This window comes from Meles meles, chromosome 21 (assembly GCF_922984935.1).
Source record: "Meles meles chromosome 21, mMelMel3.1 paternal haplotype, whole genome shotgun sequence".
Classification (NCBI taxonomy): domain Eukaryota; kingdom Metazoa; phylum Chordata; class Mammalia; order Carnivora; family Mustelidae; genus Meles; species Meles meles.
In genome coordinates, this window is record NC_060086.1 from 40030659 (window position 1) to 40054521 (window position 23863).

Consider the following 23863-nt stretch of genomic DNA (forward strand, 5'->3'; position numbering starts at 1 on the left):
CAGTTTTGGGTGTCGGAAGTCCAAGATCAGGGTGCCAGCAAGGATGGTTTCTGGTGAGGTCTCTCTCCTTGTCTTGCAGTTGGCCACCTTCTCACTGTATCCTCAGATCATTTCTGTGTTCATCCCTGGTGCCCCTTCTGGGTCCAAATCTCCTCTTCTTTTACGGACACCAGTCAGATTGGATTAGGACCTAATTTTAATTTAATTACCTCTTTAAAGTCTCTCTCTCTCTCTCTAAATACAGTCACACTCAGAGATACTGGGGGTTGAGCTTAGGTGTATAAGTTGGGGGGGGGGGTGGCATTCAGTCCATAGTAAGTACAAAAGGCTTTGATTTAGCCTGAGGACCCACTACCCCAGGTGCCTGGCTCCTAAGCAACATGGGCTACATTTGGTTTAGAACATTCTGGTCCCCACACAGGCCCTTCTAACCTCTAAAAATCTCTCTGTCCCTTCCCCTAGAGAGTCTCCCCACAATCAGAAACAACCACAATCAGAAAGACAAAACCAGAGAAGGATAAATCCATTCCTAAGCTGTACTTCCAAGCATTCCCAGACCACAGACTTACAAGTGAGATGTTTTAACTATGGATCAGGCTGCCGGTGGCTTTATGAGGGGTGCGAAGAAGAAAATGATCTTCTTGGATTTCATTTTCATTTTGGTTTAATGAGGTAAGAGACTCTCGTTTTGCAAAGTAGGGCAGCTCACTGCTAGACAAGGGATTTGGGTAGGGGGATGCTGCTCTGCTGTTTCCAAAGTTAGGAAGCTCGACCCTTGGCATATAGTGGAGAGGTGGGGAGCAGGGTGGGAGGGGGGTGTTTGCCAATCAGAGTCCTAGGAACCGATTGAGAAGGCTGGGGCATTTCTCTCTGAGAGCTAAAATTAAGCAGCGGCAGCTGCAAAGTTAACATTTGCGAGTTTCAAAGCCAGGCGGTGTCAAGACTTGAATTAAACCAGTGAATGCTCTTTTAATTGGACCCAGCTTGAGACAATTCTGATCATTTCCTGGGACTGAGAGCCCACATCCTGTTTTAAACTTGGATTCTTAAAAGAGAGTGGCCCTCAAACTTTAGACTGCTTTGGAATCCCCTGGGAAGCTGTGGGACAGGCAGATTCCCCAGGTAATCCCTGCCCCAACCCACCCACCCCTGCAGATCCTGCATGTTCCCAGAGCAATTCTTTCCCAAGTAACAGTAAACATTCTCCTCCTGGATCAGGACCCCACCCTCAAGCAATTTTGACTCCTTGCCCTATTCTACCTTTCCTAGAGCATGTAATCGCTACCATAGCCCAGCAATCAGTATCTCCCTGAACCAGAACGTTTGCTCTCCAGGGATTTTTGTTTGTTCATGCTGCATCCCAGTTCCTAGCACAGCACCTGGTACACAGTAGTTGCTCAATATCACTGAATGAATGAATTAATTAATTAAAATCCTGGAGTCTGTGCTGTTCTTTCTGCTGAGATATAATATTAATCATTTGGAGGCACGATATTAAAATGGAATTAGCAGATAGTGCCTAACAGTCAGAAAACTTTCTTGTATTTCCCCTCCCCCCATTCCCTGCCAGGTATCATCATCATCAAGCTGCCCAGCCCTGAATTAACAGACTGATTCAAAACATTTCTCTTTTTAACAGAAATGGATTATCTCTGCTAAACAAACATGCCTATAGACCTCAGCGGAGTCCCACTCCTCTGAAATCTAGCTTAGGGAAAGTGAAAGCTGTCTGCTTTCCATTTTCTGTGATCTAAAGTCTAGAAGAGGGATGGAAGGCAAGGACAATAGGGGGTCTGACTGTTCACAGCTGATTTGGAATGCCAGAAACAGGGAAAGTCCTTATAGGACAAATAAATGCAAAAGAAACACTATATTTCTAAGGTTCCTATAACTTCTCCCTATCCTCAAGGGTGTGGATGGGGCTCAAAGTGATTGGAAGAGACTTGGAAAATTATTTTGTTATTTTTGGTGCTCATAAGACCTTTCTGTAATAAGATTTCTCTGAGTCTGGTGGGAGAATGGCCTGATTCCCATGTATATGCGAGTTTGATACTCTGCTAATCACATTCTCTGAATTTACATTACCCCAGGACCCTTGGGGCCCAGCTCAGGAGCAGGGTGAGTCTTGGGAAACAGAAAAGGTTAAAAGGGTTCAGAGATGCTAGTACACACCAATTAGAATGGCTAAAATACAAAATACTGACTATACCAAGCACTGACAACGACGCAAAGCAACTCCAAGTCTCATGCATTGCTGATGGGAATGTAAAATGATGCAGCCATTCTGGAAAACAGTTTGCCATTTCTTTTTAATATATATTTTTTAAAGATTTTATTCATTTATTTGACAAAGAGAGATCACAAGTAGGCAGAGAGGCAGGCAGAGAGAGAGAGGGGGAAGCAGGCTCCCTGCTGAGCAGAGAGCCCAAAGCGGGGCTTTATCCCAGGACCCTGAGATCATGACCTGAGCCAAAGGCAGAGGGTTAACCCACTGAGGCACCCAGGTGCCCCCAGTTTGCCATTCCTTATAAAGTTAAATAGACACTTATAATATGAACAGAAATTTCACCCATAGCTATTCACCCTAGAGAAATGAAAATTTATCTTTATGTTTATATAGGAACCTGAACGTGAGTGAATGTTTAAAGCAGCTCTGTGCATAATTGCCAAAAACTACAATCAAACCCAAATGACCTTGAGCAGGTCATTGAAGGCTAAACTGTGGTACATCCATACAAGGGAATAGAGTCGGCAATTAAAAAGAAGTGTTGATACACAACAACTCATGATTCTCAAAGTCATTATGCTAAGGGAAAGAAGCTAGTCTGGAAAGTTTACATACTGTATTTCATTTATAGAACATTCTGGAAAAGACAAAACTACAGGGACAGAAATCGGGTGGTTGCCAAGGATGAGGGGTAGAAGGAGAGTGAGACTACGAAGGGGTGGCACAAGGGAGTTCTAGCAGGTGATAGAGCTGTTCTGTATCCTGATTGTGACAGTGGGTCTACGAATCTACACATGTGTTCATAGAACCATTCATAGAACTGCACATCCCCCAAAATGTCGATTTTACTGCATGTTAATTCTAAAATTAAATTCAAAATGAATGTGGCAGAAAATTTACTGATTTGGACTAAATTTAGTTTTCACACTCCTGTGCAGGAGTAGGAGCTTGTCAAATAAAGTCAGTGCAGATACAAAGAATCAAGTGAGTCTCCCATTCCCACTTAGAGCCAGGGTTGCAACTGTGCCGTTTACAACTGGTTGGGAAAACGTGGGGGAGAAAAAGGGGAGAATACAAAGAGAGAAAAAGAGAAGATGTCCTAGAAGAACAGTACTTCCCAAAGCTCAGTGGGCATGCAAATCAGCTGGTGGTCTTATTAAGATGCAGGTTCTTATAGGAGGTCTTGGGCAGGGTTGTGAGTCTGCATTTCTAAGGAGCTCCCCAGATGATGCTGCTGCCATTGGTCCAGGACCCCAGGGTGAGGAGTCAGGTGCTGGGCAGGAAGACTTTGCACTTAGCAAAGAGATTCAACAATAAAGGGGCATATGTATGCAGATCTGCCTGGGCTTGCTGGTAAGTCTTGCCTGAGACAGTGTATGTGAGAGCATTTTGAAAGCTTTTGAATGCTATACAAATGCAATGTGACAGGGTCATGAAAAATAATGCAGTGTCTATCATCATCACAAAACTATGTACGTAACGAAGGGGTTCAGACTAAACCCAACCCAAGCTCAGATCCCATCCTGCCTGACCCACGCCCCCCCACCACTTATCCCTTGTCTGAGTCACAAGGACCCTGGTGTTGGGCAGATTTTCACAAATCCATCAGCAAGACTGAGCGTGAGTAGCTGTGCAGCGTCAGGTTTTATGGAGAAATGTTGAAGCTCATCAGTTGGCTTCTGAAGCCCAGGTTGGCTTATTAACATACAAATAACTGAGTTTTACTTTTCAGAGCTTCCAGCACAGCCATGCTAATGAAGCTATTGCTTTAAAAGTCCATCTCCTCTGAAATGTCTAATTAATCTGATCCCTGTGAAGGTGCACAGAACAATGCGTCTGCCGAGCCCAGCGGGGCAGAGAGAATGAGGCAAGGCTGCTGATGCGGGGCCAGATGTTTCAGATGCCAGGAGACCCAGACAATTAACATGAGCAAGGCAGGGAAGAAAGGCCTGTTCCAGCAGTGTTTTTCAACCTGCAGGCCATGACCCACTCATGGGTCATGAAATCAATTCAGTGGGTCATGACCAGCAACTCTTTTTAATCAAAAGGAAAGATAGGAAGGGGAAAGAGAATAAAAGGGAAAAAATGTGAATTGCATACAGTAAAGGTAGGTATTGTGTGAAGTCAAACACTATATATATATATATATATTTCACACATACGTATAGACTGAGTCACCAAGAAAATGCATTTCTTATAACACACATATGCCACATATATATACCACTTTGTTGTACGCCAAGATTGCTCTAAGTGTTTTGAGAACATTAAACCATTTGATCCTTGTAAGACAGATATTCCTCATGCATTTTATGGTTCAGGAAACTGAAGCACAGAGAAGTAGAATGACTTGCCCAAGGACACACAACTAGGAAATGGCGATTTGCGTCTGTCTGATTTTAGAACCTACAATCTTCAACAAAACTCCAGGTCTCACAGACCTCACACTCTCAAATGCTCAGAGGAGAGAGCCACCTACACAAGCTGGAAGAATAACAGCTAACAAAAATCACTGCCACGGTGTGTGATTCCAACTCCGAGTGTTCTGCACGAATTGTCACAGCTAACCCTCAAAATAAATAAAATGAGGCAGGCACTATTATCCGCATTTTTCCAGTTCACAAACTGAGGTTTGGAGAAAGAAAATGATTCATCCAAGGTGACGGAGCTCATAAGTGTTTTGGGCATCCGGGATCTCAGCTGATCCTTGAAGGACGGGGAAGATCTGGAGGCTCAAGTGTCCCGTTGCACATAAGCTCTAAGAGAACAAAAGCGCTTAAGCAGGAGCATTTCCAATGCACTAGGAGCCTCTTTGCTTGGGAGGGGCAGATCAGTTCAAGCTGCCCCGGAGACCAGCACTGCTGGGGACATAAAGGACGCCTCCGAAGACAGGAGTAATGGCACAGCAAGAAATACTCAACCCAGACACTGACAGTGAGCTTCTCCCCCTCTCCCAGGGTGTCCAGCCCAGCACCCAGTCCTAGGGCTCATCCTGCTCCCAAACCCTACATGTGTGCACACACGTGGAAGCTAGTACACCTCTGCTGTCCCCAGCCCTGGTGCACACGCAGTTGAGTTAGAATTGTATCTGATGGGGGCGCCTGGGTGGCTCAGTGGATTAAGCCGCTGCCTTCGGCTCAGGTCATGACCTCAGGGTCCTGGGATCAAGCCCTGCATCGGGCTCTCTGCTCCGCAGGGAGCCTGCTTCCTCCTCTCTCTCTCTGCCTGCCTCTCTGCCTACTTGTGATCTCTCTCTCTGTCTAATAAATAAATAAAATCTTTAAAAAAAAAAAAAAAAAAGAATTGTATCTGATGGGTAGTCTGAAAGACCTATCACCTACCCACATTTCTAGTGTGTTTTCTACTGCTTCTGGCTTCGTTTTTATCATACTTTTTCTCATACTTTTGGGTTCTGGAAAGAACCCAAAGTGCTCTTTGTTATGAACAAAACCTGGCATGGAAAATATAGTTAAGAGTTTGAGCTTTGCAATCTGACATGTTGGGGTTTAGGTCCCATTTATGGCCATGGGAAGCATGTGTTACCTAAGTCTCAGTGTGTTTATCTGTACAGTGGGGATAGCTCAGGACCTACAGTAGGTAGTGCAGATGACAGTGAAACAAGAGAAATTCTATAAAGGGCTTAGCAGGGTGGCTGGACAGTGGTAGTGCTCAGTGGGCGATTAGTGGTTAGTGTAGGTATAAGAAAGTACAACAAGGTATGAGCTCCCTTCTCCCTCTCTGCATGAAGGCAGGCCAGAACCCTCTCCCCTGTCTCATCACACAGAACCACAAAAGCAGCACATCATGCACATTCTCTCCTGTTGCAAGTGATCCATATTTCCATTTACCCCAAACTCCACCAGTAGTCCCAGGTGGAGCAGGAGGATGGACTGTGATAGCCATTATCTATTATAGAATAATGAACCACCCCAGAGCCTAGAGGCTTAAAAAAATGTGATCTATTATTTCTCATGGTTTGAACCCAGTGATTATCAACCTGTGGTGATTTTGTGCCGCCCCCCCCCCCCGACTCCACCCCATCCTGGAGACATTTGGCAATGTCTAAAGACATTTTTAGTTGAAGGCATTACTGACATCCAGTGGGTAGGGGCCGGGAATGCTGCTCAACTTCTTACAGTGCACAAGACAGCCCCTCTCCCCCAACAAAAAGGATAATCTGACTCTAAATATCAAAAATGCTGAGGTTGAGAAACTGTGCCTGCCAAAATACATCCAGTCTCCAGTACTTAGATGCACACAAGTTAAGTAAATGTCTCTAAGACCCAAGAAAGACACAGGTCAGCACAGAACCTAAAAAATCAAAACCTCGGGGCACCTGGGTGGCTCAGTGGGTTAAGCATCTGCCTTCAGCTTGGGTTATGATCCTGGAGACCTGGGATTGAGCCTGGTGTTGGGTTTCCTGCTCAGCACAGAGTCTGCTTCTCTCTCTGCTCCTTCTCCTGCACTCGTACTCTCTCTCTCTCCCCCTCTCTCAGATAAATAAATCAAATCTTTAAATAGAAATAATAAATAAATAAATAATAAAAACCTATGCCCACAGATGGAAGGTCCCAGAAGATATCTCACTCTGCCACAGCAGAGGGCAGCTTGCAGCAGTGATAAGCCAGAGGCAGGGCAGCCACTGAGCCAACAACAGGGAGAATAAGAAAACAATGGCCTTAGCTGTACACATACATCCCAGAGCCTCATCATGGCTGAAGCTTCCTGGGGACTCCCTCGAGCCCCCTAACCCCCCTCTATCCAAAGCTCATAACATCAGGCTGTGGTCCTAATACACAGAGAGAGGCCAAAAGACGCCCCCTGCAGACTCCAGGCTACTTTCTGATAGCCACACAAGGAGATCCCATGACTATATCTGCCCAGAAACATCATTTCTACATCCTCTGTAGAAAGATTCAGAACTAAGGTGTCTTAGGGGCACCTTTCTCTCTCCCAAGACACATTTCATAGACTCTGCAGCAAAAAGGACAGAAAGTCTAGTGTCTGAGTTGTGATGAGTTTTATGGAGACTCTTGAGCCCTCTAAAAGACTTCTAAGGAAAAGAAAATAGTCTTTGGAGGGTCTTATTTTTTGGACCTACTGTTGTCTATTCTGGGCTTTTTATAAACCCCAGAAAATCACTAAAACTGCTCAGCACACTTACTTCTGCTCTCTGCCTAAATACTAGAAGTTCTGCATGCACACCAATGTACTTCCTAACTCTGTGCCTTTGCCTAGAATGACATCCCACCCAATCTTAGCTCATTAAGTCTTACTTATCCTTCAAAATGCAGTGCAGGCACCATCTCCTCCAGAACCCTTCTTTGAAACCCCAGAATGGGCCAAATGAGTTTCCCCTTTGTGCCCTCAGAAGCCCTGCAACACACCTGTGACAGAGAGAGAACACTGTTAAGTGTTCATCAAATTCTATTTCATTTTCCTCTTGGGTGCACAGCCAAACTATATTTCCCAGCCTCCCTTGCAGTGAGGTCATGTGACCACATTTGGGCCAATGGAAAATGGGAAGAAGTAATGCACAGCCCCTGTTGAAAGATGATGGCCCATGAAAAGCTCCCATTCTTCCAGGTTCTCTTCCTCTGTCTGTTGGACAGATACAGAGAACGCGGCAGAGAAGACCAAGGCCCAGAGAATGATGTAGGCACAGAACAGAAGAAGCCTGGATCCCTGAAAGACTACACGGAAAGCCATTCAACCAATAACCACCATGAACTGTCATGTGGGCAACAAACTTCTACTGTGAAACTTATAGAGATTTTAGAGTCATCGTTATAGCAGTTAGTGTGGCTTTCCCCATCTGAAACAATACCTGTCTTTGCACCTAATATAAAACTCTAAAATGGTCCATCTCCCCAGCTGGGCTAGAAACTCAAGAACACAGTCCCTATAGCCCCAGTGGTCCCTCTACCCCCAGCAAAGAAATTGACCCAGAACTGGTACCCAATAAGAGTGTCTCCAAGAGAGTTCCTAGGACTCCCAGATGGAAGAATCTAGGAATAAAAACAGCCCCAGCGTGCCTGTGGTTAAAAAAGAAGAAAATGAAATGGTCAGTGGGAAAGCAGATGGTTAGAGCTTATCTGGACAGATCTGTAAACCAGAGACAAATCAAAAGCAAACTCTGAGGGTAGTAGATTATTTAGCAGTGGCTGCCTGGCTCACAATAACTCTCTTTCTCTGGGAAAAACCCCCATTCTACAGAGGTGGGTCTCTCTCTCTCTATTAAATGATATTTGTATTTCATGACCCTCTGCTCTCGCCACTAATTATATCTGTGGTGGATATTTAACCCAAACTAGACCAATCCATCTCTCCTTGGGAATCTAGAACTGGGATAAAAAGATGACCAAAACATTTCAGCAGGGCAATGAAGGCTGTGACCTGCAAATGTGGAAGCTATGGACCCACATTCCTTCCCACAGACAGGGAACAGAGCAGCCAGTCTACAGAGAAGGAAGATAAAGCAGATATGCAGAGAGCAGCAGAATGAGAGACAGGAGAAGATGCCAGGTCCCTGAGCATTTTCTAATCCCCAGTCTGGTCCCTTCCAGAAGCCTACCTACATTCGGGCCCTGGATTCCAGGAGTGTGTATTTTTATTGCTGTGTAACAAGTTACCACGACCGCAATGGCTCAAAACAACATCCACTTATTTGCTCTCAGACCTGTAGGTCAGAAGGCTAGCATGGCATGATGGGGCCCTCTGCTCAAGGTTGAAATCAAGGTGTTGGCCAGACTGAATTATTGTCTAGAGGTATGACAGAAAATCTACTTCCAAGCTCATTCTTGTTCACAAAATTCAATTCCTTTTGGACTGTCATGAGCCACTCTCAGCAAATACAGGTCACTTGTATTCCTTGCTCTTAGACCACCTCCCTCTCAAGCTATCAACAGTGGGCCCAGTCCTTCTTGAGCTTCAAATCTCTGACTTGCCCTTCTGCAACCAGAGAAAACTCTCTACTTTTAAAAGGTTCATGAGGGGCACCTATGTGGCTCAGTGGGTTAAAGCCTCTGTCTTCAGCTCAGGTCATGATCTCAGGGTCCTGGGATTGAGCCCCACATCAGGCCCCCTGCTCAGCGGGGAGCCTGCTTCCCTCTCTTTCTCCGTCTGCCTCTCTGCCTACTTGTGATCTCTGTCTGTCAAATAAATAAACAAAAAAAATCTTTAAAAGGTTTATGAGATCAGGCCCACCTGGGTAATTTCCCTATCTTAAGGTCAACTGATTTGGGACGTTAATTATATCTACAATATCCCTTTACTACAGTAGCTGAATACACATTTGAATAACTGGGAGAACACTGTCTACCATAATGGGGAGCTTCAGTCTCCCTGTGATAAATTCTCCTTTTTGGCCTAGGCCAAGACAAATAGCTTTCTATTATTTCCAACTAAATAATTCCAACAAATCCAGAGTGAAGGGTGGGGTCAGGGCCAGCTTACCCTGAATGGGAAAATGTGAGAGGCCAAATTCAGTAGTGCTGGCCATGTTTAGTATCAGTAGGTAAAAATAACCTGGTTAAAGTGTCTTAGCTGGAATCCAAACCTACAGATATATGTGTGAATTTCCCAGAACATGACTCTGCTCTATTTTGTAAGTGTTGAAGCCTAGGGCTACCTTTATAGACAAGCCCTCTCCTGTCTCTTATAAAGCCATATTTAGAAACAGAAAGTAGAATAAGAGTTACTGAGCACCAGGAAGAGGGAAGAAAGGAAAGTTTTAGTATATGTGCTGCCGAAGCGAGCACGAGGGAGGAAAGGAAAGTTATTGCCTAACAGCTGTGGATAGTCTATTGAAGATGATGAAAAAATTCTGGAAACATACAGTGGTGATAGATGTACAACAGTATGAATGTACTTAATGTTACTTTATACTCAATAATGATTTAAATGGAAAATTTTATGCTATATATATTTTATCAGAATTTTTTAAAGTTTAAAAAAAGGAAAGAACAATTTGATGTCTGACAAAGACAAGAGGAGAAGAGAAAGTATCCTTGAGGAAATCACACTTGGTTTGAGATTTAAAGAATGAAGAGGCGTTAACTGGGTAGAGAGAGCATTCCTGGCAAAGGGTGGCATGTGCAAAGGCCCTGTGGTGCAGCAACTATGCTTCAGTCAGCCAGTATGGCTGGAACAGAAAAAACAAGGGGAAGTGTGGTGCAGATGAGATCTCTGATGGCTAAAGAAGGGTAGGACTGGAGACTACAGGGGTCAGGCAACATCACAAAACTCCACCTTGTCAACCAAAAAGTGACTCTCCAAATTCAGACGCATGAGTATGTATGATGGCCTTCTTTATACTCTGGCTTCAAGGGGTTTCTGAAGGTTCTAGATGATGTTTAAGCATAGTGTTGGACATCCCAGTGTGTCCACTTTATGTGGTCTCAGGAGAAAGACAGGAGGAGTTCCCACCCCTCTGCCTAACTACCAAAAGGAACAATGCAGGACCACAGCTCATGCAATTACCTTCCTGGTGCTCTTTAAGAACATGTTCACCACCAAAGCAAATTTTAAAAGCCTTAAATTAATTGCCTACAAAAGCACTCTCTGCACTTAACAAGCAGAGTCCCTGCTAAACAAATGTCAGACATAATTGCGACTCTTGTCCCCTGCCACCAGCCAGCCCCTGATGTGGAGGGGAATCTTCCCAGCACAAAACACCTGCAGGGGCAGTTCAGGACCCAGCTACACAGAGATCACACCTCAGGAGCTGCTCTGAAAAACTCCAGTCATTTCAACTCATGGGAACTGAGAAAAATCACAGCAGTGCCCTTTAATATTGTTTATTTAGATCCTGGCAGAGAGGAATTCTAAGCACATCTCTCTGTCTCCATTTAATCACCAGTGATTATGCAGCCTCTGGGGCAATAATGGTGGAATTAAACAGAGAAATGCTAATTCTGACTTAAGACATTTCACCTGGACAGATGGGTGGCCTTCTTTCTGCAGCAGACAGGCCCCAATGAGAGCGAGGCCTATACAGTGCCTCCCACCTTACATCAGGGCCATTTGCCCCATCAGCCCCCAAGCTCACCAAACAGTTCTACCTGTACATATCTTTTCGTATATTTTCCCAATAATTCCATCATGATTCATGAGGCCTAAGAACTCAAATAAATTTCCAAGCAGATAAACCAGTATCTGATGCAAACGGCTGGTTCCTCAAAATGGTTGGCATGAGAGAGGGCATCTCGCGGAGGCCACGGTACCCTTTCCAGAGCCACAGCATAACGACTTTTGTGGGCCTGAGCCACTCTGATGTTCACAGGCTACTTTTCTCTATCAAATCGAAGCAAAACAAAAAAACAAACAATATATATACATGTTTTATATATCTATTAATTAGATTATATGTATTAGATACAAAGATTTTTGATCTATTGACATAAAGACAAATATATCACTATTATATATTGAAATTTTTTTCTTCAACCTAAAATTTTCTTTTACTTATTCTGATTTTAAAAGAAATTAGAGGGGCGCCTGGGTGGCTCAGTGGGTTAAAGCCTCTGCCTTCGGCTCAGGTCATGATCCCAGGGTTCTGGGATCGAGCCCCGCATCGGGCTCTCTGCTCCGCAGGGAGCCTGCTTCCTCCTCTCTCTCTGCCTGCCTCTCTGCCTAGTTGTAATTTCTCTCTGTCAAATAAATAAAATATTAAAAAAAAAAGAAATTAGAGCATTTTCAGTAGCCATAGGCCCTGGGCCTGCTGTGCCTAGTAAAGAAGACAGCCCCAGTGCTTCCTTTCTCCAGATGCTCCAGGAAACAGGAGAGGGATGGCTCAAGTGCTCTAAAGGCAAAGCCAGCCCACACTATGGGTGGGGGCTCTCTGCTCTGCCTCCCTGCAGCCCCCCTGGAGTACCCTGAGCTGTGCCAACCCAAATATCCCTAACAAACAACAGGTACATATCCACCCACAGGCAGATTTTCTCTAGGGCCAGCAAAACACATGTTCTCAAGTCAGAGTATATTAGACCCCAACTCCATCAAGTACCAAGTAAGTGACCTCACCCAAGTGACTCTACCTCTCTCACCAGGCCATGGTGAGAGTGGAGAGAATAAGGTACCTGCCTCACCAAATTGCCAGGAAGATTTAATGAGATAACACTCGGAAAGTGCTCCATGACTGATAGATGGCTTTGTGTAATTAGTGGTAGTGTTGTGTTCTTAGGTCATGGACCCCTCTTAATAATCTGATGGGGCACTCTAACCTCACCCAAAGAAAGGATACCCAAAATGTTCCACACATTCCAGGGGAGCCTAGACCATCACCTCCTACCCCCCAGTCTCTAAAACCTACCAACCCATGGATCATCTTTGACTCCATGGGGCCCAGGTGAAAAAGTCCATATTCATATGACCCTATTGGCTCTGTAGCAAAGGGCTTGAGAAACAAAAAGCCCTGCTGAGACTCATGTCCAGCCTAATCTCCCCTAAAACGAGAGTGGCACTAATACAAAGAGTCATAGTGCTATAGGGACAGCCATGTCCAAGGCAGCCTTGTCACCTGATCCTTGCTCCCCTCCTCAACTGAATGACCTGCAGCCACCCCAGAAGGCTGCACAGAGGGGGAGGGGGCCACGCACTGCAGTGAATGGAGCAACAGGCATGCACTCAAATCACACCACTTAGCTGTGCAGGACTTTGAAGAACTAGCATCACCACCAGCCTTCATTCCCTCATCTCTAAAGTAGAGACATGGTATCCCTCCTTCAGGGTGGCTGTGAAAACAAAATCAAATCACTTATGGAAAGCAACGAGCCGGTGCCTGGCACAAAATGGAAGCATGTGTCCTTGCTGGGCCAGCCATACTACCTGACACACTTGGGGGGAGAGTCACTAAACAGCAATCAACAAAAAAATGCCTGCTACTCCTTGTGCCAGAGCATGCTAAATGTAGTCACCCGCATGAGAAGCAGCAAGACTGGATCCAATCCTACGGCTTGCAATGTCTGCCTTTTTGCTTCTCTGTTCCAGGCTTGCACTGGAAATACTCTCTGATTTCTCGTCCAAGGGATCTAATGAAGTTCGACACGTATCTGCTGGTCACATGGGCCCTTCCTCGTGGAGCTCAGTGTCAGGCCCTATAAAGGATGACATGTCCCTCTCTAACCCCCAGAGCCTCCTAGGGGGACCTAATGTACCCCATGTCATCTATAATTTAAGTCAGGTCTTCCCAACCTGGAGAAAATCCATTCCTACTTTCAACAGCCCTGGAACACGACTGCCTTTATGTTCTAAGATGTGCCTCAAAGACCTTCTCCTCCCACCCAAGTAAGTTCCAATCATAACTTACGGCCCAAATTTAATCAGAATCTCCCAAACATGCTTTCTATGTTGGTTATGTCTACCTGGCTATATTTATGTAATAAAATAACCAACTGGCCATTTGTGTAATTCATGTGGGGTTTCATTCTTGTAGCATCTCCCCCCCAACACTGACTCAATATCTCACTTACTCAATAGGTGTCCATCCTCAATAGGCACCATCCTCGGCACTGGGAAATCGAGAAAGTAACCGAATATGGTTCCTGCCTTTGCAGGCTCACAGTTTACCAGGGAGAACAGATATGTCCACAAGTTATTACAGTGCTGGGGTCAGGAGCACATGACTATGGGAATCTAGAGGAGGAACAATATCAGAGCGACTTCCTGTGAACAACTGGGGCTCGCCAAGGCTGTATCTGGATCGGTTAACAAGGAGGGGCCAACATCTCTGTAATTATTCCCTGTTAAAAGTGCAGCTTGTCGGGCACCTGGGTGGCTCAGTGGGTTAAGCTGCTGCCTTCGGCTCAGGTCATGATCTCAGGGTCCTGGGATCGAGTCCCGCATCGGGCTCTCTGCTCAGCAGCGAGCCTGCTTCCCTCTCTCTCTCTCTGCCTGCCTCTCTGTCTACTTGTGATCTCTCTCTGTCAAATAAATAAATAAAATCTTTAAAAAAAAAAAAGTGGAGTTTGTCTATGTGAGTTCCTTCTGAAAAATAATGCATACCACCGAAGAGTTTATAAAAGTGGTTTTAACAGCAGCAGAGCCGCGTATGAGAGTTGAAGCTGCTCTACACCCTCACCAGCACTTGGTCTAGTCAGTTGGTGCTTTTCATTTTAACCATTGTACGTATGTGTAGTGGTTTTAATCTGCATTTTCCTAATGAGTAATCACGTGGGACACCTTTTCATACATACTTACTACGACTTGGTTATCTTTTTTATGAAATGCCTAGTCAACTCAATGCCTATTTTTTGGCTGTGGATTATCAGTCTTTTTCCAAGTGATTTATGGGAGTTGGTTACATAGCTTAGATATGAATCTTTCGTCAGATAAATATATGACAATGGTTATGTTCTCTTTATGCCTGCCTTTTTGCTCTCTTAAAGATGTCATTTGATGAAAATAAGTTCTTAATTTCCTTAAGGCCCAATTATCAAGTTTTCTTATGGTTCGTGTGCTTTGTTCTAAGAAATCTTTGCGCACCCCAAGGTCATGAAAATATTCTATGTTATCTATCAAAAATATTATTTTTTAACCTTTCACACACAGTAAGATCTAAAATTTACCTAGAATTGATTTTTGGCTTATGGTTTATGTGAGGTAAGAGTCAAAATTGGATTTTTTTCCCATAGAGATCATCAGTGGACGCTGGGTCATTTACTGACAAGTAACCCCTCCTGCTGCTCTGTAGAGCCTCTTTTATATTAAAAACAAAACAAAACAAGGAGGGCCTGGTTGGCTCAGTGGGTTAAAGCCTCTGCCTTCAGCTCAGGTCATGATCTCAGGGTCCCGGGATCGAGCCCCGCATCAGCCTCTCTGCTCAGCGGGGAGCCTGCTTCCCCCTCTCTCTCTGCCTGCCTCTGCCTACTTGTGATCTCTGTCAAATAAATAAAATCTTTAAAAAAAAAAAAAAGTCTGCCTATGTGAGAAAAAATAAAAATGCAAACTCCAGATATTTAAAAAGAAATGATAGCTGGTGTCACAACCAAAAATTAATTTCTCAAGTCTGGCAAAACCCTACTATTCATAGACAGTGTCACCCCAGGTGAGCACCAACCCCCCCGTTCATGGATCTTATAAGTCGAAGATTTATTCTAAGCTTACAGCAGTATGTGATGTGGTCTCTGACCACATATCGCTAGCCCAGTCAAAGTGACCCTGACAGGTACAGTTTCCCCCCACAGTGGTGCGGAAACAGACTCAAAGATGTTGAATAACATACCCATGTCCCTATAGCTAGAATTCTAACAGACATCTGCCTAATCCCAAAGTGCACACTTTTCATCTCTACACTCTGCTGTCCATCCCTGGGCAGACCGAGAAAGAGTCTAGAGATGGTGATATTAAAGCTGAACCTTAAGAGAAAACTAGGAACAGCACATCCACGGTTTTCTGCTCAAAGTAAGCAGAGATGAACCAGCAGCTCACTTGAAATCACAGAGCCAGAAGGAGAAGCTCCAGCTTTATCTGAAATATGAAAACGGCTCAAAAAAAGATGCCTAAGATACATCTAAAAAAGGCAGGCAGGTACACAAAGTCTTTAGGAATCAGATGAAATGTGGTTTTATATGTCTGTGCATATCTATACACATATGGTATAATCTAAGAGACCTATCTTACATTCCATCATTTCATAAAGTCACATCCCCACACATAATAATTAACAAACATTGGATGATATTACCGAATGTGAGATGGTTCAGACACCTAAAAAGCATGGCAAAGCATTACGAACCCCTAGGTAAACTTCAGGATGAATTAACTGTAATGCTACTCACTGTGGCGTGCACACACTAAATTCTATCTAGTTTTGTCTGAGAGTGCAGTCATCAATCACTAGCTATATCTAAGTGAAAAATAATAATACAAAGAGAGACAGAAATACAGAACCTGACATTTTTTAACCCTAAGTGGGACTTGTGGTTCAAAATGGCAAATAAGTACATGTTTATCTCCTCCTAAAAACCCACTAAAATAATAGTAATGGAATTTTAAAAGCCAGACATTTTCAAGAATTAGAAGAAAAAGAACCCCCATTAAAGACAGATTTTAATAAATCCCTGGAGCATGTTTGAGGAGGTGATACCAGGAAACAGGGTGGAGGAAACCAGCCAAGACAACATGAGAAATGAGAGGGAATGGCCAAGGAGGAAGCTGAGTTGCCTTCAAGAAGCCCAGAGAACCATAAGCCCTGAAAATGCCAAGCAAAGAGAAACCCCCAACATCCAGCAGGGAAGTCCCAGGATTATAGCTGTGCAGTGTACACTGGACCAATAGGGATCAAGAAGGGTGAGAAAGAAAAGAAAGAGGAGAAGAAAGAAAGAAAAAGAGAGAGAGAGAAAGAAAGGAGGAACGAAAGGGGCAGAAAGAGAGACGGAGGGAGAGAAGGAAGGAAGGAAGGAGGAAAGAAAGGAAAAAGAAGAAGGAAGGAAGGAAGGAAGAAAAAGGAAGAAGGAAGGGAGGGAGGGAGAGAAGGAGGAAGGAAGGGAGGAAGAGAGAGGGAGAGGGGAAAGGAGGAGAGGGGAGGGGAAGAAGAAAGGTAAGGAAGGAAGGGAAAAAGACCTTGACCATATATTTAAAATAAAAAAAATCTTGAAAAAAATTTTAGACACAAAGAAGGCAAATAGTTTGGGGGGGGGGGTACTGTAAACTCCAGGAAAAAAATAACAAGAAATAAAATGTCACCTTAGTACTACTGGCTTGAAAAGAATAATATTGGGACATCTGGGTGGCTCAGTCAGGTAAATGTCTGTCTTTGGCTCAGGTCATGATCCTAGTGTCCTGGGATGGAGCCCTGCATCAGAAGCAGGGAGTCTGCTTCTCCCTCTCCTTCTGCCACTACTCCTGCTTGGGCTCTCATTCTCTATGTCAAATAAACAAATAAAACCTTAAAAGAAAAGAAAAGAATAATATTTACATAGCCAAAATAACGTAAGCCCCATTTGTTAATTTTACTAAACAAAGTAAAATAACAATCCATCACAGCTGGGGAAAGGAAGGTATGAGATGGAAATAAGGTTAAACCTCACCTATCACACTCAGAAAACTGAGTTGATAATGACTGAAATTTATCAGTCAAAAACCAGTGATACATACACATTTTCTGAGCCATGGTGGTTAGACCAGTAGGGGCCTGAAGCTAATGAAGTTCAAATTTATTGCCTCTGGGGAGTAAATAAAAGAAAGAAAGTAAATTTTTTTTTCCACTATAAGCTTTTCAGTACTACAAGATTTTTTTTTAACTACAAGAATTATCATTTTAGGGCACCTAGGTGGCTCAGTGGGTTAAGCCTCTGCCTTCAGCTCAGGTCATGATCTCAGGTTCCTGGGATCGAGTTCCGCATCGGGCTCTCTGCTTGGCAGGGAGCCTGCTTCCCCTCTCTCTCTCTGCTTGCCTCTCTGCCTACTTGTGATCTCTCTCTGTCAAATAAATAAATAAAATCTTTAAAAAAAAAGAATTATCATTTTAAATTACATGTATTTTAAAACCCTAAGGCACATGTGTATGTGAACATGTATGCCTGACTCTCTGTATGTGAGATCAGATATGAGTTGGTAAGTGTATCAAGAAGTCTGAAATAAAACACTCCACACTATTAACAGGGGTGGTGATGCTATCCTCAGAAAAAGGTGAGATAAGGAGATAAAGGAGCATTCCTTTCTCTTCTACATACATCTCTGTTCTTTTAATTTGTTTTACCACAATCATGTGTTACTTTTGTGATTTTTTAAATGTCAGGTAGAAGGACGACAGGGAGAAAATTGGGAGTCTAGAAGATATCACGCCCACGGATGTGAGAAAGATTTAAGAGAAGAGAGAAAAGGTCTGCACACCTGAGTGCCCAGAAAAGTCTCCTGATCTGAGCGCAGAAATGGGACTTGTCAAATGCCACCCTCAACCCTGCCAGGCATGAAATGCAAGCAGAGTAATGACAATGACTAGTTTGGGGACCCACCAACTGAAATTTAATAAGCAAGTAACCAATTCCTTTGCCAAGCCCCAGGAACAGCCAGTTTTTTTTTCACTGAGAAGCTTAAGTGGAAGTGAACATACTAATTTCATATTTCTGCTCCAACTAGCCAACTGAGATTGCCAAAGTTTTGCTGAGATGCCAGCCTTGGGAGAGGCAAAATAAGCCTCTGATTCTAGAAATGATGTCTCTTGCTCTACACCAAATTATTCTTGCAAACCCTGATGATAGCAGAGAACACAGAAGAGATTAAAGCCTGTTCCAGTCCATCAGTGATCTGATACCTTGCCTTGAAGTCTTACAGAGAGCAGAGCAGACAGACGGGGGCTACAGAAGACAGAAAATAAAGGAACCAAGATGTGGGGCAGGGCAGAGAAGGCACACTCTCTAGAAAACAACCCTTACCTTCCTCTGCCAATCATTGCTGTGCACCTAACGTAATCTTTTATGATAAATCTCTGACTGTCAGAATTCTACAAGATTCCTCCACTCGAAAAAGATGTATGCTGGGGCGCCTGAGTGGCTCAGTGGTTTAAGCCGCTGCCTTCGGCTCAGGTCATCATCTCAGGGTCCTGGGATCGAGTCCCACGTCCGGCTCTCTGCTCTGAAGGGAGCCTGCTTCCCTCTCATTCTCTCTGCCTGCCTCTGTGCCTACTTGTGATCTCTCTCTGTCAAATAAATAAATAAAATCTTTAAAAAAAAAAAAAAAGAAAAAGATGTATGCTGGGGCCGGTGGGTGGCGCAGTCAGTTAAGTGTCCGACTCTTGGTTTCCCGCTTGGGTCTTGAGATCCAGCCCCATGCTGGGCTCCACACTGAGCATGGAATCTGCCAAGGTTTCTCTGCCCCATGTTTGTGCACTCTTTCTTGCATGCTCTCTCTGTCTCTCACTCTCACTCTAAAATAAATAGATAAATCTGAAAAGAAAAGAAAAGAAAAGAAAAGAAAAGAAAAGAAAAGAAAAGAAAAGAAAAGAAAAAAAAGGAAAGGAGGAGAAACGAAAAGGAAAGGAAAGGAGAAAAGGAAAGGAAAAGATGTGTGTGGGATGCTCATAGGAGGCAGTATTCAAATCAACAAAGGTTCTAATTCATCTTTACTCATCATGCTACAACTTAAGTGTAACTCGCTTTTTAAAACGGTAAATGGCTTCCCATCACTAAGAGATAGAACATGAGGTAGATATGTACATACAATTAACAATAACAGCAAATACTCAGCACTTAATGCATGCCAGGCATTATTCTAGGCACCCTAAATATACTAACTCAATTCTACTTTATAATAACCCTATGAAGTAGAGCATATCATTATCTTTTTTATACATGAGAAAAATAAGACACAGAGAGGCTAAGTAATTTGCCCAAGATCACACAGTAAGAAAGGGTAGAACTGTGATTTGAAACCAAGCAGCTTGACTCCAGAGTCTGTTTTCTGCAACTCAACACCTCCACTTGCATGTTTAATAGGTATCTCAGACTTAATATGTCCTAAATGAACTCTTAATTATCTTCCTCATCCTATCCTCTCCTCCCCTCCCCCACAAAAAAAGAAAAAACTTATTTCTCCCTAAATCTTCCTTATCTCAAGTAATAAGAACTCCTTAATTGCTCAGGCCCAAAACCTTAGAGGCAACCTCGACTCCTCCTTTATTACCAACACTACTCTACAACAAATCTATCAGGAAATCCCACATCCAAAATCTACCATTAAAATATATTTTACCACTTCAGGATCTTACCACAGCACACCATCTCTACTGGCCTAAGCTACCATCATCTCTCTCCTGGGTTTCTACAAGAGCCTCTTCATTGATTTCCCTGTCAATCCTGCCACTTTACATTATTCTTAACCCCAGAGTGGAAGTCCAATCATGCCACTCCTCTGTTCAAACCCCCCAAGCTAAAGTTATTTCTAGATATTTTTTTTTTTTGTTTATTTGACAGAGAGAGATCACAAGTAGATAGAGAGGCAGGCAGAGAGAGAGAGAGAGGGAAGCAGGCTCCCTGCTGAGCAGAGAGCCCGATGTGGGACTCGATCCCAGGACCCCGAGATCATGACCTGAGCCGAAGGCAGCGGCTTAACCCACTGAGCCACCCAGGCGCCCCGCTAAAGTTATTTCAATGGCTTACAAGTCCCTTGGCAGCCTTTCTCCTATCCTCCTCACCTAATACTTGCTCTTTATTTTTTTCTACTGCAGCCACACTAGCTCTGTTGCTCTCCTTGAACACAACCCACAGGCTCCCAACTCAGGGCCTTTGAACCTGCTGATCCTCTACTCATAATGTCTTTCCTTGAGCATCAACGGGTCACACTCCCTTATCTCCTCCATGTCAGGAGATCATCCTTTCATCACTGACCACCCTATTGGCATTGAAACCCCTCAGCCCTACAACCTACTTTCTACCTGATCTACTTTATTTTTCTCTAGCACACCTATCTCCTAGAATAGTACCTGTTGCAGAGTAGGTGCCCAATAAACAATTCTTTAGTTGATGAATAAATAGATCATTTCTGATGCCATATTTCATATTTTTTAGGATGTTGGTAGGTGCTATCAAAAGAAAGTTAACTAAATTATGCATATTTCTTTTTTTAAAAGATTTTATTCATTTGACAGAGAGAGAGAAAGCGCACAAATAAGGGGAGTGGCAGGCAGAGAAGCACGGTCCCCACTGAGTAGAGAGCCTTATGCATGGCTCAATCCCAGGACCCTGGGATCATGACATGAGCCCAGGGCAGATGCTTAATCGATAGAGCCACCCAGATGCCCCAGATTATGCACATTTCTCCACAACAGTAATACAGAGATCCTTTAGTGATTTGAGTGCATAGCATTTCCTATATTTATTTGGCCTCAAAACTCTGTTATCATATTAGTGCTTCCTGGAAAATTCTAGGCTAAAGTGACACAAGTGTACCTAACTAAGGTAAGTAGTAGGAAAAGGGGAAGAATTCTAGTGAGGGAAGGAAAAGATATTTCTGTTGATGTATCAGCTCCAACTCACTGACAAGGATTTCCTAGAAAGCTCAGGGCAACCATCACTCAGGCCCAGCTCACTTGTAAGCCCACCTGGAGAACACCACATAAACTGCAGGTAGATTAAAACCTACCTGCAAAAAGCAAAACTTCTCCAGATCAATAAGCAAAGACAACTCACTGAGAAGCAGAAAGAATACGAAGAGGCAAATTTCATAAAACCGGATCTAAGTTGCCAATAACCTCATTAAGAAGTTCAAACTCACTGGGAATAGGGGAAATGCAAATGAAAACATTTCTCTATATTGTTTGAGAAAATCCCTTCATCTGGCTAACTTCCACCCCTCCTCCAGGTCTCGGATGAAATTCCTCTTCCACAGAAATGTTATTTTCTTTGTAGCTCTTATCACCAGTTATGATGGATTTATATATGCATTTGTGAGTTAAGTTCTGTCCTCCATATAAGCCCATGAGCTCCATGAAGGGAGCAACAATGTCTGGTTTATTCACCACTATGTTCCAAGACATAGGAGAGTGGCTGGCAAAAGTAGGTGCTGAATAAATATTTGTTCAGTGAGTGAATGAATGGATGAATGAATGAATAAAGCACAATTAGCTCTTTGCAGGACCCTAGGATAGGATTTCACATCCATGTCACATCACCAAGACTCACCAATCTCCCTGTGGAAAGTACATGGACTAATAGGCACAGTTGCTGCCTGTCCCTCATACTGTCACAATCAAGTTCAAAGAGTGAGAGGAAGTTTGGAAGGGCTGTTCCAAACACCACACACCTATCTGGAGATAAATGCAGGAGGATTACCTAACACCTTTCCAGGGGAGTATCACTGGGGAGCTTGCTGATTTAATGTTCCTAAAAGGTGTAGCAGAGGATGCTACCAACGTGTAAATTCTCCAGAAATTTAAGCCTTTAAATTCTACTGCACAGGAGCTGTCAGAAAGCAATATTTTGTGAGCTACAGATTCCAATAAAACTCACTCTGAGATGATGAAGCCTTCCTTGGTAGCCTAAGGGCTGATATATGAATAATCTGCCAGCATTATGCTGTGTCACTTAAATATTACTTTGGAGATTTGTCAGGAGAAAATTTAAATAAAATTAAAGTTCAAATGGAAATGAAAAATTAAGGCACGATCAAAGCTATAATCTCATATTGAATTAAAAAAAACTGTAGCAAAAAGTCCCATTTAAGATTTCCTGTTTTGTATTTATGGATCCAAACTGAGGTATTCCCACTGTGCCTTGTTTAAAGGCTGATATGCAGGGTTTGGGCCTCCCCCCTCTTATTTAGATTCTGAACCTAGCTCCAGGGGAAAAACAGCATCTCAGTTTCTACGGGCAATCCAATTTTAATCATTTCTGCTTTATTGGAACTTTCATAGGAGTCCAGGTACAAGAGATTCAGAATTAATCTAAGTCATAAACAAAGCAAAAAGGGGGAGGAATGGAGTGAATGATAATTTAACACCTATAAGGCATGGCTCCTTTTTCCTAAAATATGCACCATGGTGTGGGATAGGAGAGGGGACCAAAGTACTCTTCAGAATCAAGCCCCTCAAAGTCAGAAGCATGTCTGAAGTTTATCTAAAACAGTGGTGTCTATGACTCCCACAATAAGCTTTTCTCCAGGGTTTCAGAATGTTCCCTGCCACTTATCAAAAACTAAGGGGAACAAGCTGTGATGGAGAGAGAGGTGACAGCAAGCAGAAGTCTGGAAGCCCCTGGAGAGAGACACAGCTTGACCATGAAACTGAAATGCAGACTCCAAAAGACCAGCATTTACCACAGACTTGAGCCCTGTGCAGCCTGTCTGCATATAATCCTCTGCCAACGTGGCTCATGTGCTACAGCCTGACAGCAAATCCCAGAGAGAGCAGGGATGATACCCAACGTGCCCTGTGCTGTAAAGATCCGTCAACACCATGATGATCATATTAATGAAACTAGTGAAGCATCCTCTCTAGTCTAGACCAGCAGCCTCTCTGAGTCTAAGCTAAGGCAGTTTTTTCTTGAATCAAAAATAATAAAGACCATTTTCTAACTTTAAGTTTTCTATATCAACCAAAGGATACTTCAAAACTCACACAGAGAATACTGAAAAAAAAAATGTATTAGCCCAAAGGAAGATGGGGAAGGAGAAATAGAGAAACAAAGGATGAAAGATACAAATAGAAAATAGAACCAAAGATAATAGACTTAAACCCAACTCTATCGATAACTATATTAAATGTAAATGGCCTAAACGTTTCTTGTAAAGGGTATAGCTTAATAGATTGAACCAGAAAGCAAGATTAACTGTATGCTATTTATAATACAAGCAAGAGATGTGCAAGATATAAGCCATAGTCGTTCTGTAATCCTATCTCCAAAGTAACATCCCATCACTTTTTTCCATATTCTTATTCACTGAAAGTAATTCACAAGCTTAGCCAACACTCAAGTGGAGGAAATTAAAAAAGATGTGAACACCAAGAGGCAGAGACAATTGGGAGTCATTTTAGAAGCTATCTAGCACAAATAAATCTAGCAAGAATGATCAAGGGGAAAAAAGACAACACAAATTACCAGTATCAGGAATTAAAAAGGTAGTATCAGTGTACAGCATGCAAGTATTCAAAGGAAAATAAGGAGATAAAATTAACAACATTGTGTCAACAAATTCAACAAA